We start from the raw sequence: 14766 nt of genomic DNA on the forward strand, positions 1-14766 counted from the left end.
ATTGTATGCTAAAAAGCCCTAATTTTATGAGGGGAAAAATCCTTGTTAATTTCTCAGTTTTTAATGATCTATTCGTTGGGTCTTAATCATGTTAGAGTCATGGGTATGAATTTGATGAAAGCTAGAGACCCTCTCTAGAAGAATGCATACATGAACACAATTTTATATATAATTTCAGGGAGTTCACAGATTCTTTGAAGCCCATCCATATATGTTGTATGGTTAAAAATATATTTTAAATATTAGGTTCATTAAAAGTGATAATTCAAAAATAATTTCTCAGGATTTTAAGTGTATTATGAACTTATTTTGAACACATATAGATATTCCAAAAATTCACAACTAAAAGAACAATTCTTTAAAAAAAATTTTTTATTGATTTCAGAGAGGAATGAGAGGGAGAAAGAGATAGAAACATCAGTGATGAGAAAAAATCATTGAATGACTGCCTCCTGTATACCCCACACTGGGGATCGAGCCTGAAACCTGGGCATGTGCCCTGACAGGAATCGAACCATGACCTTCTGGTTCCTAGGTCAGTGCTCAACCACTGAGCCATGTGTGCCAGACTAAAAGAACAATTCTTTTTTTTTTTTAATCTTTATTGTTGAAAGTATTACATAGGTCCTTCTTTTTCTCCCATTAACCTCTTCCAGCCTACTCCTGTTCCCCACCCCCAGGTCTTCACCACTCCATTATCTGTGTCCATGGGTTATGCATATATGCGTACAAGTTTATTGGTTTATATCTTCCCACCCATCCTCCCCTGCCATCCCCCTGAAGTTCAATAGTCTGTTCCTGCTTCTTATCTCCTCTGAATCCCAGCTTGTTTTGACCCAAGACCTATTTTCTTCCTGCTCTGTAGCTATATCAAAGATTTTTTTTATATCTATGAAACACTTATTAAGTAAGGCAGATAAAATGTCAGTGCCAAGGTAACACTTTATAGAGCAATCTATATACTATATAAAAGTATAAGTGACCATTCGACTGGTAGCTATGACACGCACTGACCACCAGCGGGCAGACGCTCCAACCAGTAGATTAGCTTGCTGCTGGGATCCAGCCAATCAGGACTGGGCGAGAGGGGCCAGACACACCCTGGAGCCCTCCCGCGGTCCCTCCCTGACTCTGATTGTGCACCAATGGGGTCCCTTGGCCTGGCCTTGGCCCTCTTACAATCTGGGACCCCTTGGGGGATGTTGGAGAGTGGGTTTTGGCCTGATCCCTGCAGGCCAGGCCGAGGGACCCCACCAGTGCACGAATCCGTGCACTGGGCCTCTATTATAATACAATACATACCTAATTTTCAAAACATTCCCTGTACTAAGTGAGATGTTACTAGAAAAAGAAAACCAAGGGGGAGGATAAGTCAGCAAGTCAGGGCTACCTGCAGTACTCTGAGGTTTACAAGACATAAAATTATATTTATTTACATACTTTTTTCTCCTATCTAAACTGTGAATTCTAGAAGCACAGAAATTTTTATTGTTTTTGCAATCTTAGTCCCAGTGCCTAACAGGTGCCTAACACAGAGGAAGTATTTTTGAGGGTTTTTGTTTTATGTTATTTTTTTAAATTTTTACTTTTATTGAGTGCTTTTTGAATGGAGGGAGGGAAGGAGAGAATGAAGGAAGGTATTTTTTTTACTCTTTCTCTGAGCTAGTTTAGCTTTGTTATATGTAACATCTTTGCAATAAGGAATATAAACAATATCTAGAGGATGAATTAATACATAGGTGAACTGTAAACATGCAACCCACCAATAAAAATCACTACTAGAGTGTTAAGGTCTGTGTACAGAACTATTTTCAAATCCTAGCTCTGTCACATACCTCAGTTGGGAGTATTAAGTGAAATGATGCATGTGAATATTTTAATACTCAATAAAATCACATAAGTAGCAATAATGCTACATTATCACTTGTAGAAGTATATTTATTACTGAGAAATCACCATGTATTGGGAGTAAGAGCAAAGGACAAGAATTTGGAACAGCAAATATTGAGTCATGTCTCCTTCACCATCATCACATTCTGATCTCCAGAGTTGCCTCACCCATTGTTTCTTAGTTTCTGCAACTATAAAAAGGAGGACATACAATATACTAGTCCCACTGAAACCCTACTTCCTATTGTCATGGTATAATTCACACACACATACACAGAACCATAGAACATCTTAAATCTCCCCATATTCTTATTCCTTACCTCCCTCATAGTAGATCTTCCTCCTGTTGAGAAGGGGTTAAAATAACAGGGTTGAAGCACGAATGGTTGTTTGCCAATGAAAGTCAGCATTCTCACTGACACTACTTTCTAATCCACAGATTCCATTACCTAGAAAGTACTAATATTGTCACAGTCTATTCACACATGAATTGCTTATTTGGGTTCATAATGAAACCCTCTTGTTTTGTAACTCAGATACATTCTGTCTTTAGACACAGAAATTATTACTCACACTCCCAAATTTCCAGCACAATTCTGAGCCTTATGACAATCTCACCCTTTCAGAAGTTGACTTACATGTGTAGACAGACTTATATGTTTTGTGTGCATTATTTTGTGCCATTGTCAAAAGTGGCATTCCCAGTCAGAATTCTGTTGTCGCCATCTTGGTTTTATCCCTCCCACCTCCACTCAATCCCTACCTCACCAGATACCAAATTCTTGACTCTATTGATCAGGTGACATACACCCCTTCTTTAGCTCAGGAATCCGTATACAAGAATAGCTAGAAGGATTTCTTTTCCTCCCTCCTTCCCTCCCTCCCTCCCTCCCTCCCTCCCTCCCTCCCTCCCTCCCTCCCTCCCTCCCTCCTTCCTTCCTTCCTTCCTTCCTTCCTTCCTTCCTTCCTTCCTTCCTTCCTTCCTTCCTTCCTTCCTTCCTTTAGATCCCTAGTAGCAAAATACCTAGAAGAGTATCTGTAGCATTACCATCTGACTGAGACACAACAGCCCAACAGGGCTTCTTGTTCAAAGCTAAAGAAGGGCTCAAGTTCACTCACCCATGGCTATGACTGCCCAAAAGGAACCTCCCTTCTCCCAGGACCTCTGAGGCACTGATGAGAGAAGAGTCCAACTCCTTGTGCTGTACACGATACATCTTGTGTCTGTGCTGTTCCACATCCCACCTTCTTGCCAGCCCAGGGCTCAGGGAACTGAAGCCTCAGAGTTGGAGCCTGGGATCAGAGGGGAGGTCTCTGCTCACTTCAGAACAATTTGCCATCGAAAGTCTAGCACTAAAAGAGCATTCTCATTGCACGAACTCTGCTTAGACTGCTAGTTGGTCAGAAAGCTACCTGCAATTTCATTTCTGGGCTATACAGCAAATATCTTCAAATAAATGGGAACATCAGTGGATGAAAGTCCTCATGTTCTTTCCTTTGGAAAGTCAGATGTCAACTAGCTCCTCCAGAGTGGAAGGATTTCTTATCTCACGACTCTGTGAAGTCAAAAAATGATTTGTTGAGAGCTACTAAACCCAAACTCTGGAATGGGATCTACAGAACTGTAATATACATTAACTTCTAAAGGATTATATATTTTTAAAATTTATGTACTTATAAATACTGTACATGAATATTAATAATATGATATTAATATTTATATTAAAAGTCTGTTGTTTATATCTATGTATTTATAACCAGCCTAGTCCAATAAGGTACTTAAGTTACTCTATAGGAATATAAATGGTCAGGCAAAATTTTAAAGGTAAGATAACAACAACAACAGGCTGAGAAAGAGAGAGAGAGACAGACAGTGAGCGCCTGTGCTCCCAAGCCAGGGACAACAGAACCACAAGCAATGCTATCCTTATATCATCTCAATGGCTCCTCCCTAAGGACCTGGGATAATAACCCTCTCCCCTTTTCCATTGTGGGAAGATTCCACACTTGGGTCTGGCCAGGTTCTTCTTCTTGTATGTCTCATTTTTGCTTATTTTTTCAGTTTTTATCCTACTTGATCTTGCCCAAGAAGATCTATGTCTAAATGTAGCCTTTTCATTCCTATAATCTTATTGCAGTGTCCTTTTTTCAGTTGGCAACAAGAGTGAAGGGAAATAATCCACTCCATGGCCCCCAGTGACAATAACCACCCTAGAAACCTCATGGTCTGGAGAGTTAATATGAATACATTTCCTCCTGTGTGTGCATGAGACTCTTGAAAGATAGCGCAGCATTCTCTTCTGTGTTTTAAACATTCTTTCCCCCAGGCATTTTAAATAAAAATACCTCCTTGATACATCCTCTGGAAGTAAACATTCTCCAGATAAATTCTCCGGGAATGCTAATAATGCTCACAGAATGCTCAGAGCTCACTAGAAGTATATGCTTACTGCAGGCCTTCCTTGGCATCAATGCCCCCACAGAAGGAGGCTGCTTTCCTTGTTTAAGCAAAAGGCAGTGTAGGGACAAGATTTAAAGCCTTGTGTCTGACATTGGTCTGATAAATCTAGTGAAGACTGGATGATCTTGGTCAAGCTACTTAACCACTCAATCTCAGGTTCTTATATGTTAAATGGGTATGATAAGAAAGGTATTTTAACAGGTAAAATTATGCAGGGAAAGTGTTTAGTTAAAGTTAGCAACTAATGAAAGTTAGCTGTTCTATTAACCAGATTACTTGCTGTCCTTTATTTGCACTGAGTTCAATCTGCTCAGCCCAAGATTTGCTGGAAAACGGTACTCATTGAGAGGCTGGGGAGGAGGTGTGGTATTTTGTTCCTTTTGATCTAGAAGATCATTTTCTGCTTTAAGTTTGAGCTGAAAACAGATCCCCATTTCCTAGATCCTTCACACACCTTGTTTCACACCATTGAGCATCCCAGCAGCATTGCAACCATAGCTGCTATGCTCAAGGGCACTACTCACTACAGTACACTACTGCTTGCTGCTGCTCACTACAGCTCACTACAGCTCACCACTGCTCACTACAGCTCACTGCTGCTCACCACAGCTCACCACTGCTCACTCAATGCAAGCCCGTTGTCTGTGGCATGTGTTACCCTATGTGCTTCTGCAGAAAAGTCCAGGGCATGGAAATACAAAATTTCCCATGTCAAAAAATAGCCACATAGGTCTTCTAAAACTATATATCTCCAGTGGCAACTGGCTTTCCAGAAAAGACTTGCCATGCTGGAGTGTCCCTTCCCTGTTGCCACATACTGGTCACTTCAGCTCATTTTAGTCTAATCCACAAATGGTGAATAATAACATAAACATACAAAATATTTTCTACTCTTTCGGCTTTAAAAAATGAAGTGACTAATACATTATCGCATGATTTTATTAACCATTGAATTATAAACACAATTATTTTGATAGATGCTCTTTTTAAAGATCCTCACCTGAGGATATTAGAGAGTGTGGTAGGAGGGAAAGAGCTGGGGTGGGGGAGAGAGAGAGAGAGAGAGAGAGAGAGAGAGAGAGAGAGAGAGATGGAGAAATGGAGAAATGTGAGAGAGACACATCGATTGGTTGCCTCCCTCAGGTGCCCTGACCAGGGGTAATGAGCCAACCTGCAACCCAGGTGCTCATGATTAGGAATTGAACCTGTGACCCTTGTGTTCCCAGGCCAACATTCTAATCACTGAGCCACATCAACCAGGGTGATGCTTTTCTTAATTTTTCATAATTTAGTTCTTTGCTAAAGTCTTTTCTTCTTTTTTAAAAATATATTTTTTTATATTTTTATTGATTTCAGAGAGGAAGGGAGAGAGAGAGATAGAAGCATCAATGATGAGAGAGAATCATTGATTGGCCACCTCCTGCACACTCCCCACTGGGGATCAAGAGCAACACGGGCATGTGCTCTTGACTGGAATCAAACCTGGGACCCTTCAGTTCGCAGGCCGATGCTCTATCCACTGAACCAAACTAGCCAGGGCCAAATCCTTTCTTCTGATTTTATAAAATTAGTACTCTAAGTCTCACAGAGAGCAGAGATGTTCTTAAAGCTGAATACTGGAACAAAGAGAGGACTTTACTATCATTTTTAATAACATTAATTTTATGATCACAATTTCCATTCTATGTGAGCAACCAAGAGCTTCAACAAGAAATGTACTAATTTATGTTCACATTTTCTGAAAGTAAGGATCGAAGATAAAAGTGGGAGAACTTTACCTGTAAGTCCAGAGTACAGAGAAAATACAGTACAAATGTAGATGTGGAATATTACTTCTTCATTTTGAACATCAAGGATTGTCCTTTGGGGTGTCTTTCATAGATATTGCAAATGAAGCTTTACCTAATACTGATGAGAAATTTTCCAGAAAATATGTTAGTGTATTAAGGGACACATTATATACCTTTATGATCAGAAAAGGAAAGGAATGAGGGTCAACCAGAGGGTACAGAAAGGGCATATGCAATCAAGAGCCAAGCCTCATTTATTCTACCTCCCCAAAGCCTCTCCTGTCCATTTTCTCCTTTCCAATTGCCACAGCAATCATCCTACTTAAGAGCTTCATTACCTCTTGACTGAGCAATGTTAATAGCCTTCTATTCTTCCTAAACCATAATTCAGATTGCATCACTCAGGCTCTCATAGACCTTAAATTACTCCCCCATTACCTATCATACCACAAAGTTCCTGGCCTTTGGGACCCATAGAAATATCGTACCAAACTTTCTTCCGACCCTGGCTTTCATTTCTCTTTGCAGAGTATTCTATGCTACTCACAAACTCAACTACTTCTTAGTCTACAAATCAGCCACCTGCTTCTCTGCCATCTGAGCTTCACTCTAACACCCTCTCCACTTTAGTTATCTCTATCTTAATCATAGCATCTCCCGTCAGAAGTATCCCATCATTCAAAGCGTGATTTAAAAGTTATCTTCTCCCCAAAGCTTTTAACTCCATGTTTATTTATTCCTCTCTGTGCCTTATATTATAGTTAATTGTGAATCTGTATGTTTTCCTCTGCTGTAACATATGTTCATTAAAGTATGTGATCATATCTTATAGATATTTTAAATATCATGATACTCAGTAAAAGTGTATTGAACAAATGAATACATGCAGCCACAAATAATTATTTTGGTCTGTCATGTTAATATTCCAAAAGGAAGAAGCTTGGGCTGTGCTGGAGGAGCTGGCAGCCACTCTGGCTGGCCACGGACTTGTGTAGTATCACCTCTGTGTTCCCTTCCTACTTTGCAGGCCATGAGTACAAAGTTTTTATGTATGTATGTGTGTATGTATGTATGTATGTATGTATGTATATATGTATGTATTTTGTGAGGGACCTCTTCCCAGGTACCATGTCTCCTGAGGTATTTCCTTGGATGGTGATTAAGGGGCCAACCTGGCTTCCTAATGGAAGAAGAAGAGAAGTGAAAGAGATGATTCTCCCATGAGGAATCTCCTAAGCTCCAAGGAGAGAATCTTCTCTAACTGGATGATTAAAAGAGCTAGACTTTTCCCCTCTTCCTTTCAAAACCTACTCTGTTGAATCATTCTTCCCCACTCTTAGATGAACTCTCTGGTAGATTTCATGGCTCTTCTGACACACTTAGGTGTAAATAGTCTCCAAGATTCCCTCTTGCTTAGGATTAGAAGCTTATGGTCAGGTGACAGTCATAGTGGACTTGTTTATCTTCATCATTTCACCTTCTCTCCCATGACAGAAGCTAGAGGAAGGAAGGATGAAAGGGCAAAATGATGTTGTCCTAACCTGGTTTCGAGGCCCTCTGTGTCAGACACCAACATTTGCTTTTTATCATGAGTTGCCTTCATAAATTCAGAGAACTGGGGCTGGGCTCCTGTTGGCAGTCCCTGATGTGGGTTTTCCTCTGATGACTGGCAGGTTACAATCTCCTGTCAGGCCCTGGATTCCAGTGGCTGGCCCATCCAGATCTTTCCTCTGTGGGCATCATCTCAGTCTTCCAGGAAGCGCTTTTGGTCAGCATCTTTTTGTTTTTATCTTTTTTTATTGTGATAAAATATACACAACATAAATCTTACCATTTTGAAGTGTATAGTTTAGTGGCATTAAGTACATTCACATTGTTGTAACCATCACCATCATTCATCTTCAGAACTTTTTCATGTTCCCCAGCTGACTCTGTGCCCATTAAACACTAACACTCATTCTTTCCACCCAGCCCCTGGCAACCAACACTCCATGTCTATGAATTTGACTGCTCTAGAATCTCATATACAGTAGTGTCCCCACCCCCCACCCCCATCTGTAGTTTCTCTTTTCAGTTTCACGGTTTCAATTACCAGTGGTCACCCATGGTCCTAAAATATTAAATGGAAAGTTCCAGAAATAAACAATTCGTGCATTTTTAATTACATGCTGTTCAGAATAGTCTGATGAAATCACATGCTGATCTACTCTGTCACCCGGGATGTGAATCATCTCTTTGTCCAGTGTATCCACACTGTAGATGCTTCCCCTTCATTAGTCACTTAGTAGCCTCCTCAGTTATCAGATCGACTGTCATGGTTTCCCAGTGCTTGTGTTTGAACCCTGATTTTACTTACTAATGGCCCCAAAGTGCAAGAATGGTGATGTTGGCAATTTGGATAAGCCAAGAGCAGTTGTAAAATGCTTCCTTTAAGTGAAAAAGTGAAGTTCTCAACAAGAAAAAAAATATTATGCCAGCCAAGATTGTTAAAATCTACAATAAGAATAAATTTTCTACACATGAAATTGTGAAGAAGGAAAAAGAAATTTGTGCAAGTCTGCTGAGAGAGAGATAAACAACATTCACATCACTTTTATTACAGTATATTGTTGTAATTGTTTTATTATATTATCAGTTATTGTTGTTAATCTCTTACTGTGACTTATAAACGAAAATTCATCATAGGATATATGTATAGGAAAAAACATAGTATATATAGGGTTCAGTACTATCCATGATTTCAGGCATCTACTGGGAGTCTTGAAACATATTCACTGGGCTAAGAGGGGGGCTACTGTAAGTGGAATCATATACCAGGTATACTGGTTAATAATGCGTATCTTTTTCAATAGATGGAGTTACACATATGTTGATATATATGCAATTTGATATGTATACTATTTTGTTGTATTAACAGCAAGCTTCAAAACTTCACATGTCAAATTTCTAAAGGTATTAACATCATAGATATTTTTACGCTTACAAATGTCGAATTTCGTGCCCAAAAAAGAGCATTTGCGCCCTAACCGGTTTGGCTCAGTGGATAGAGCGTCGGCCTGCGGACTGAAGGGCCTCAGGTTCGATTCCGGTCAAGGGCATGTACCTGGGTTGCGAGCACATCCCCAGTGGGGGGCGTGCAGGAGGCAGCTGATCGATGTCTCTCTCTCATCGATGTTTCTAACTCTCTATCCCTCTCTCTTCCTCTCTGTAAAAAATCAATAAAATATATATAAAAAAAAAAAAAAAAAAAAAAAAGAGCATTTGCGGGAAGTTTTAATTCATTACTTTATTTTGAAGAAAAGTGCTGCTGAAAGTTATCATATACTTCAGGAAGCTATTGTGAACATGCTCCATCTCAAGATATTTGTGAATGCTGGTTTAAACGCTTTAAAAGTGATGATTTCGATGTGAAAGACAAAGAACGTCCAGGTCAACCGAAAAAGTTTAAAGACCAACAATTACTAGCATTATTGGATGAAGATGCGTGTCAAACTCAAAAACAACTTGCAGAAAGATTAATCATTGCTCAGCAAACAATTTCCAATTGTTTACAAGCAATGGGAAAGATGTTAAAGGAAGGAAAATGGGTGCCACATCAACTGAACGAAAGACAAATGGAAAACCGAAAAGTCATCAGTAAAATGTTGCTTCAACGGCACGAAAGAAAGTCTTTTTTGCATTGAATTGTGACTGGCGATGAAAAGTGGATTTATTTTGAGAATCCCAAACGCACAAAATCATGGGTTGATCCAGGTCAACCATCAACATTGACTGCAAGGCCAAATCCTTTCAGAAGGAAGACAATGCTCTGCGTTTGTTGGGATAAAGAAGGTATGGTGTATTATGAGCTTCTAAAACCAGATGAAACCATTAATACTGATTGCTACCGACAACAAATAATCAATTTGAACCACACTTGATCATGAAATGACCAGAATCTGCCAGAAGACACGGCAAAGTAATTTTGCTTCATGATAATGCACCATCACACACTTCAAAACCAATTGAAGACATGTTAAAAGATCTTGCCTGGGAAGTATTAACCCACCTGCTGTATTCACCAGACCTTGCTCCTTCAGATTACCACTTGTTCCATTCGATGGCACACGCACTTTCTGAGCAGCACTTCAAAAAGTATGAAGAAGTGGAAAATTGGGTTTCTGAATGGTTTGCCTCAAAACAAGAAAAGTTCTATTGGGACGGTATCCACAAATTACCTGAAAGATGAGGGAAATGTGTAGCTAGCGATGGACATTACTTTGAATAAAGCACTTTTGATATTTCTCTTGAAATTGTTTTCGTTGATTACAAAATCCGCATTATTAACCGATACACCTGGTAGTGTTTGTCCTTTTGTGACTTATGTGTCTTTTTTGTGGATTATTTCACTTAGCGTAATGTCTTCAAGATTCATCTATGTTATAGTATGTGTTAGGATTTCCTTTCTTTGTAAGGCTGGATAATATTCCACTTAAGTAAATGCTACATTTTGTTTATTCATTTCTCTGTTGATAGACACTGCTGTTGCTTTTGTGGTTAGAATCATTTTAAGCCTGGACATCTTCCATGGGGTACATTTGGCTCATGGAACAATTCACAAATCTCCAACCATTAGATTATACAAATGCAGCTCTCTCCTTCTGCCCACTAACTATTAGAATGTTTAAGCAGGAATCAGGTACCAGTTCCTGGTACCAAGTACCACATACTCTAGGGAAATGTATATAAAGTTCTACAAGTGGTTCTCTGGAAGGAAACCTCAAGAATCCCTAAGAAAATCTCAATATGGGTTCTTTCATGAAGTCTTATTTATTAATTTATTTGTTTGTTTGTTGTTTATTTATTTATTTTTACACAGGGCCAAGATGGGCAACAAGCACCTTAACTTGGAGGTGGCAGAACTAGTTTGGGGCATCTTCTTTCCAGGTCTTGCATATAAAGCCTACATAGCCTAGCATCCCTCTTTAGACTGTAGTACCTGTTGATCTCAACTATAAACTCAGATAGAAAAAGTTCCATTTAAATATCCTATTACCTACCAAAATCATTATTATTATTATTTTATTATTATTATTATTTTATTATTTTTACTGTCAGGCCATGATCCAGCCCTAAAATGATAAACATTGACCCTTGAAAGACCCATGTTTATTTGTAGGTGCAAAGAATACAGATATAAATTACAAAGCCAAATACAGCAGAAATGGAATTGTTCTCACTTGTAAATTTTTCTTTATTGAAAACATATAGAATTATTTAAACATTTCACTTTTTGAAAGGAGAAAAGGAAACCCAAATGAATTACTTTCCTAAAATGGTTATGCGGGAGTTAGTTACCCCATTGTAGCCACTACTACATCTTAAGTAACTTTACAAAACAAAAAAAAACCCAAGCAGATTGGAAGCTGTTGTCTGTGAAAATGCCAGGTGCTTATTGAACTGGTGTATAAATTATGATCAAATTGTGGCTTTTAAAAAGACCCTTAGAAAATAATCGTGCCACCTTTCCTGGAATTTTTTGGATAGCACAGTGAAGACAAACCAAATAGACATTGTAGGCTTCACTTTTCACTTGCTGCTTTTTGTTGCCCAAAGAATATTCTAAGAATGACATGCCAACTGGGTGTTTTGGGTATTCTAACACAGTCCACGCCTTGGAATCAACCAGGGAGCTTTTAAAGAATATTGATGCCTGGGCCCTTTTCTAAACCTTGAAATCTACTTAGTTAGAAATTAATGTTCACTTGATTATTTTTTTTACTCCAGTGAAATGGAAGTTATTTATCATGTTTATTTTTTACCAAAGCATTCTTTAATCAATATTTTTTAATTAATAAAGATAAACATGAACTGGCATCATTTAACTCCTTGCTATGCAAGAAAATAAATTGAACTTTCCACAATAAAGATGAATTTTTTAAAAAGAAAGAAAATAAACTATGTACTATGTGCTTACCTGTAGTTTGCTAGTTTTTGTTCATGTTTAATTACATTATCATTAGTAAATCATTACTTTACCCAATGCAGTTACTTTTTCAAGAAAACTATATTTTTCTGTATTAACAGAACTGTATTTCTAGTACATATTTAGACACAGATTTTGTTTAGGTAATCTAATCTTTTCTATCAAATCACCCCAAAATGTTTTCAGCATAAAACAACAATTTTATTATTTCTCAATAGAAAATATATCTTGATGTATCATCACCCAGAAAGTTTCCCATGACTCTTCCTAGAGACACCCTCCACACCCCCCCAAATACAACTACTGTTCTGATTTTTCCACCATAGATTAGTTTTACTTGTTTATAATTTCATATAAGTGAAATTATACAATATATACTCTTTTTTATAAGACTTCTTTTAACCAGCATAATGCATTTGAGATTCATCCATGTGGGGTATATAAGTTTATTTATTTTTAGTTGCTGAGTAGTATTCCATTGTGGGAATCTACCACAGTTTATTTATCCTCTTATTGATCAATACATTGGTGTTTCCATTTTGGGGCTATATGAATAAAGCTGCTATGAGCATTTTGAATAAGTATTTTTGTGAACATATGCTTTTATTTTTCTTGAACTAATACCAAGTATTAGAATTACGGGGTCCAAAGGCCAGGGTATATTTACTTTTACAAGAAACTGCCAGATTTTTTTTTTCAATGGGTTTGTACCATAGCATTTTCCTACCAAGTAAAAATTAAAGTTTTAGTTGCTTCACAGTCTCTTCAATATTTGGTGCTGTCTTTGTTTTTAATTTTACTCATTCTGGTAGGTATTTAATGATATTTTATTGTGGTTTTAATTTTCATTTCTCTAATGACTAATAATTTTACATACTTTTTCATGTACTTATTTACCATTTGTGTATCTTCTTTTGTGAACTGTTCAAATGTTTTGCTACTTTTCATTAGATTGCTTGTCTTTTTATTATTGAATAGTAGGAATTCTTTACATATCCTGGAGATACAAGTGTTTGGTCAGATATGTGTGTTGTGAATATTTTTTCCAAATCTGCTTATTCATTTTCTTTATGGTATCTTTTGATGAGAAGATAGATATTTTTGGTTTTCATGAAGTCTAATTTATCATGAAAATGATTTTTAAGGTTATTGCTTTCTAAGAAAACTTTGCCTTCCCCCAACTCAAGAATATATTCTCCTATGTTTTCCTCTAAAAGCTTTATAGTTTTAGCTTTTACATTTCGCTCTATGATCCACCTCAGTAATTTTTGTGTATAGTAGCAGTTGCAGTATATTTTTATTTGTATCATTTACTGAAAAATTATTTTTTCTTCATTAGATAACTTTGGCACTTTGTTGAAAAACAAATGACCATGTAAGTGTCATTCTATTTTGGTCCTATCTATTCTTTTCCATTGATTTGTTGGTTCTAAGTGCTTGCATTTAAAAAGAAATCTTCATTAACTCCAATGTCAATTTAAATTCTGCAACTATAATTTGGATTCTTTTTCATATGTTAATCCATCTTCATTTGCATTTTGTTATCTGTATTTTCAATCATTGAATAAATACTTGTTGAGGTACTTTGTGGTAAATGCTATTTCAGGTACTGAGGATTGAGTAGTGAACAAACAAATAATATTCATATTCTCATGGACTCATATTCTGGCAGGAAAAAAACAGGCAGTATTAAGTAAATGAATCTGTTATACAGGAAACAAAGCAGAATGTTTTAGTAAAGAGTAAGTGGAAATAAGGCAACTACAGATACATCCAAGAGAGCCCTCCCTGAAAAAGTGAGAGTTGAGCTTTCGTATCTCATTTTTCCATTTGTTGTTTCTTCATTTTAAAATTTCATCTAAACTTATTTACCTATATGGTTTTCTGCTCCAGTTTTAATAAGTCTCTTTCTTCGTGTAGCTTATTAAAGACATTAAGCATAAGATTTCTGGAAGGTAATGGCCCTCACATGAAGTCATTATCAGAGGCACATTCTCTCTGGGTTTTCAGGACGGTGCCTCCTTTCCCTTGGACTTCAGTGTTTACTGACTGGCAAGGCTTTGTAATTGGCCTTGAGCCTCTCTTGCTGTCCACTTATGTACTATAGAATCTCCTTTATTAGATATACAAAATGGGAGCAAACCAATGTTAGTTTCTAGGCTGATTCTCAGTATCTGGTATGTAGGCATGGGTCTCGGGTGCCTGTGCTAGGCTGAAATGGTGTATTCTTTCCCCAAGCCAGACCTTGAATCCCTTATGTTCAAGGATGTGTCTATGGGTCTGGTTCACTGTTGTGTGTCCAGTGCCATCATAGGACCTGGCATACAACACAGTGGACATGCAAAAAATATTTGATGAGTGAATCAAATGCAATCAAGTACAAATAAAGATCACAACTAAATAGCAATAAGAATCTCAAGTCTCAGCACACACTGCTGCTAGGTTTTTTTTATGAAGTACAGTGAAATGGTTAAAAGTGTGATCTTTAAAATTAGACTGCTAGAATTTTAATCCTAGCTCTGCCACATTCTACCTGTGTATCTCTTGGCAAATCAGTTAATTTCTCTGTGTTTCATTTTTCTCACTTCCCAACCTTGTGGAATTGTTATGAGGATGACATGAAATAAGGCAAATAGTCTTTAACAATGCTCATAAATTGC

General features: G+C 37.6%; 1 protein-coding gene across 2 annotated transcripts in view; it reads left to right on the forward strand.

Annotated features, from left to right (window-relative positions):
• PDE11A (phosphodiesterase 11A) overlaps nucleotides 1–14766 on the forward strand; it is a 306712-nt gene that overhangs the window by 156349 nt on the left and 135597 nt on the right. The gene's annotated exons all lie outside the window — the stretch shown is intronic.

Source organism: Plecotus auritus, assembly GCF_963455305.1.
Source record: "Plecotus auritus genome assembly, chromosome: 5".
NCBI lineage: Eukaryota > Metazoa > Chordata > Mammalia > Chiroptera > Vespertilionidae > Plecotus > Plecotus auritus.